The sequence below is a fragment of the Ananas comosus genome, unplaced genomic scaffold (assembly GCF_001540865.1).
Source record: "Ananas comosus cultivar F153 unplaced genomic scaffold, ASM154086v1, whole genome shotgun sequence".
Lineage (NCBI taxonomy): Eukaryota > Viridiplantae > Streptophyta > Magnoliopsida > Poales > Bromeliaceae > Ananas > Ananas comosus.
Window position 1 is genome coordinate 95,716 of NW_017893318.1, and position 5,046 is coordinate 100,761.

General features: G+C 44.4%; 1 long non-coding RNA gene across 1 annotated transcript; it reads right to left on the reverse strand.

The window, feature by feature from the left end:
• Positions 1 to 3,303: 3,303 nt before the first annotated feature.
• On the reverse strand, positions 3,304 to 4,781 carry LOC109705539. The gene is made up of 4 exons (XR_002214780.1): positions 4,715 to 4,781; positions 4,550 to 4,617; positions 4,372 to 4,435; positions 3,304 to 3,342 (listed from the first exon to the last, which is right to left on the reverse strand). It is a non-coding gene; the product is annotated as an uncharacterized LOC109705539 (long non-coding RNA).
• Between the last annotated feature and the right edge of the window lie 265 nt (positions 4,782 to 5,046).

Consider the following 5,046-nt stretch of genomic DNA (forward strand, 5'->3'; position numbering starts at 1 on the left):
AACTATTATAAGTAAGTGCACAAGAGTATTCAACATGTAAATGCATAAGTATGCAACTAACCCAATATCCACAATGTAAATAGTAAAGATGTCAATGTTTACTATTCTAGTCAATGTCCAAAAGGTACAATAAATCACCAGTAACCCAATCCTGTAGAAGCTACCCGTAGGTAGTCCGGCCTGCGCCGTGCCAACAATAGCCCCGTGGTAGTCAACATCCCCACTCTAGGAATGAGTGTCACGCCCCGCGACCACCCGCCAATTTGGCCGAGGTCGCGGCGCCGACAGCGCCGAACGGACAGGGTTTCCCCTGTACTGTGGACAGAGTCTCCCCTGTACATTCAAGGCATCACAATCAATACAATACAATGGTTCCAACCAGGAATAGTATTCAACAAGCAGATTGCATAAGGAAGGTATCAACAACATAACACATCCTATGTTATTACATACATTCACATTCATACATTTTTACATCACAGTTCTCATTTGATTCCTCCAAATACAATCTAAGTTATTATATCGTTTACTTATTACAATTTGATACATTGGGTTCTTTTTTTTCCCCATACCCCTAAGCTATGTCGACGGGGTACTGCTAGCTCTGGTCTCTGGGTAGGGCGCTATCTATGGATCTACGCCTTTTCCTCGCGCCGCCGCGCCGCTCACGTGCGAACCTGTAAAATCCCAAAACAACGTGGGGTGAGAACCAACTCCATGGTTCCCAGTGGGTACGGCCACCCAAGGAAAAAGCTCGACCGATAGGTCCGAGGAGGCACTGCAATATGTTAGTTCAACAATATACAACAGATATATATTCAATTGAAATACATGCCATGCCCCACAATATGCGATATGAAGATCATGCAACTCTATGCAACAACTAGTAGATCATTAGATTCTACATTTACTTGGCTACTCCTAGCTCAGATCTTTACTCTAAGGTCTCCATTACCCTAGGATCTCAACTCAGTCCACTGGCTTCTAAGGTCTCTATTACCTTAGCTCAAGCTTCTATCTCTAGCTCATAAGGGTTCCTCCACCCTATCGATGCTAACCACACGACTCGGCTTCGAGTCAATCATTCGCGGATAGCCCGCGCACCGGCTGCTCATCAGCCTACCGCTCTCAGCCCCCTAGCGGTGAAGTCGTCGCACACGCTAAGCTCGGCTCGAGTCGCACGACTTGACCATCTGGTGGCGATCGCGTTGCTCTTACCCAGCATGGGCTCGAGACATGATATACCGTCTGGCGGCGAACGGTTCGCACCACACCCAACAACGGTCATGTCAGACTCAGCCACCTGGAGGCACCCGCATCATACTTACCCAGCATGGAATCAGTCTGCTCTGGCGGTCTGATCCTCAAATGGCTTAACCATCCTGGCGGCGAAATCGTCGCACAAACGCCACGGCAATGGTTCAAGCCCCGGGCGGTGGTCTCCACATGGTCACGCCCAATCTACCCACAGTACCAAGCTCGGCGGCGAAGTCGTCGCACAAACGCCCTAGCTTGTACTAGGGACATCAAAAGTCCTGGGATCCCGGAATCCACTTTCCATAGGTCGAGGGTTCATAACCAACCCTATATCATCGACCTAACTCATCCTAGTGGCTATACTACTATACTCATCAACCTAGGTTCCAAGACTCTGGGTTCTATGTCCACGTCACTTAACCTAGGTACACTTGCTAGGTTCTTGTCATCTTGGCCTAGATGTCCACTTCTAGGTTTACTAGTTCGACCTAGGTTCACTAACACTAGGTTCGATGCCACACACCTAGATTGTTCGACTCTAGGTTTACTATTCAATCTATGTTCTTTAACACTAGGTTAGATGCCACTCGATCTACCTGACAACCTAGTTGTCCAATCAACTCTACTCACACTAGAGTTATTAACTCATGCTTTCTACGTGGCATTTACTCTATGCATCTTTGATCATTAGCATTTCCATCTATGCACTACTATTAGTATGCATTCTTTACATTAGCTAGCACTATTTACGTGTCATGCTCTCATGCATGCTACTTACTATGCGTTCATTACTTAGCCTTTACTTTATGCATTATCATTCATCATGCATTTCTTGTCCTTGTCTACATGCACATGCATCAACATGGAGATACATTGCTAAGACATAAAGGGCGACCTAGTCGCTTCGGTAAGCACAACCCACCTTAGATAGCTTTTCCGATTGCTCGTCGACACTTGCAATCGGCCTCCCGCGGCACTCGGCACCCGTTTGGGCCCGATCTCACAGTTGCTCCCCTCGAGCGCGCCGCTTCACCGTTTCAAGTGCTAGCGATCTTCGCCTCGCCGCTACGGTGCTCGGGACCCGATTTCACAATTTATAGACGTCGCCTCGGCCTTCCAGGCGGAAATGAAGCTCCGAGCGCCCGTTTCTTCAATATCTTCGCAACGGCCTGTCGAATTTCCGAGCCGACTTCGCCAACGTGTTTCGTTACCTACCAATTAAGTTTACGAAGGGTCAAATGAGATCAAACTCATCTATTTACAAAAACCCCCATGGATGCCCTAGAATGCCCTCAACATCAAAACCACCAAATCGATCTATGAAATGGGGTGAACTCATCTTAGAGGCATGCTAGAGTTCCTCTAAATCCATTTCTAGGGTTTATAACCCATCTACAAGGAACTATTACAAGAAGCCATGAAACTTACCTCTTGAGAGAGCTCCAAAATGAGAAGAAGATGACGATGAAGATGAAGATGATGGAGAGGATCTTCTACTTGGTCCTCATCATCTTCTCCTTTTCCTTCTTCTTTTCTTCTTCTCTTTTCCTTTCTCTCTTTTCTTCTTTCTCTTTTCCGTCTTTTCTTTCTTCGCACGATCAGAGAGAGAGAGAGAGAGAGAGAGAGGCTGAGGGAATGAGAGAGAGAGGAAAAGGTCTCTCTCTAATACTGTCACGCCCGGGTACCAGCGGAAGCATATCCGGCACGTGCACAGACCCGCCATACACCTGCAGTATATAAGGCGTCTACGAAGAAAGCAAATCGATAAGAAGTAAAACAAAGAAAATCCTATCCTGATATCAGAGCAAAGTACAAGTCGATATATAGTATCAGAAAAAAAAACAAGGAGTATACAATCCAAAATCCCAGCAAAAGGAGAAGAAGAAGAACTATAACAACTGGATCATCAACTCATATACAACACAGGGTACACAAAAACATCTGTACACAGGTAGTCACTCTATACAATGGACATCACCCTCGGCCGTAGCCCGAGTAGCAAGGTGATCGACTAGCACGCTCCTAGCAAAGTCTAGCTAGACGCGACTCCCTTGCCACGATCCCTAGCCTCTCCTGCAGATGGCTCTGTAAAAACAACCACCAAAAGGGCGTGAGAACTATTAACAATAGTTCCCAGTGGGTAAGCCGCCAGCCTCGGCGAATTACACCACTAGGCTCATGATGTATTGAAAGTAAGTAAAAGCAATAAGTGCATGATATAGAAATATGCAGTGTTAACCGGTAACAGGCATGTATTCAACATGTAAACATGATTTCTGCAGTAATGAATCAACTGAATAATAGAAGTATCACAACTACTATAAACATGAACATAAACATAATCACAGAAGTGTAAGTACTACTGTACACTATAACGGATGCTCATTCATTACTATCATTATCATTATCACTTTCCTTTTCATTCACTAGGACCTACTCAAGGTAGTCCAGCTTGCGCCGCGCCTAATGGCCCCGTGGTAGTATACCCTCCCCACGGCAATCCACTTCGCCACCCAATCCCGCACGGGCGAGCAACTGTCGCGTAGGCCAACTCCGGAGTGCCGGCTTGTAGGGAGCTACCCTCACAAGCGTGTGCGAATGAGCACGATGGCAAGCAAGCAAAGTCCATTAGCCACATGTCCCAATTTTCATATTTTCATTTGTAAAGTTCTTACTCTCGATCCTCTGATCGGAATTTCAATACACAAATAGTAACAAAAGCTAGTATCCACTAGTATAGCACTAACAACATAGTCATGAGCATGTCATAGTTCTCTATGTTAGAGTCAGGAGAATGTCATAGTTCTCTACTTTAAAGTGCATCCTACACTTGTTCATCAGTTATTCAACTGTATTGAATATAAATATCATGCATATATGCTCTCTATATCATAGAAACATAATAAACTGATCACCTGATTGTTCTACTGAACTAAATAAGAATACTTTAATGCATGAGTACTTTTATGCATGAACACTCATTTCACATATGATAAACGTCATGATAACGAATTCCAAGACCTTTAACAATCACATAGGCATATAATTAAACCACGTCTATAATACATATAGAATATAGGGGAGCTTCACTTGCTCTGGTTAGGTCAAACCCACCTAGTACTAAGCTCCAATAGTCACAAGAAGTTCCAAAGATCAGCTCCACTAGGTCTCAATCCTGCTGAACACAAACATCAATACCGCGTCAAAATTACGACCGGAATATCCAATTTCGGCCTAATTACACTTCGTACAAAGTAATCCCGTAAATCCCTGTTTTGGGCTAGTGGAATACCTCAAGTGTAACCTCCAAGAGTCCTCACAAGGCAGTCGAAGACAATCCAAGGCTCGATTGCGATCTCGCTGCGAACAATACCGAAACGACGTCAAAATACTTGTAAATGAGCTTATATAGTTCAATTCTTGCGAAATTGACTTTCTAACGGAATTTCCTGCTTACCCTTGATTAGAGCAGCTTCCAAATCAGCTTCTAAGAGTACAAGTTCGGCTCAGCGAAGCTCGAATACCTGCTGCGAAGAAAAATCCCCAATTTGCGTCAATTCGCGCAACTAAGTGCATTTAGTTCCGATTTTAGCTTCATAAATGGCTAAATCTTCCAATTAAGCTTCAAAGTAGTTTATCCCTGGTCTAAGAAGGTTAATTCACAGCTAATTAACTCATCTTTAATTGCTGAAATCTCAGCCTAGCATAGCAAGAAGCAAAAACCCGAAATCATTACTCAAATCGACGAATAGAACGTCGATAACGGCGAAAGTGAGTCGATTACCTTCT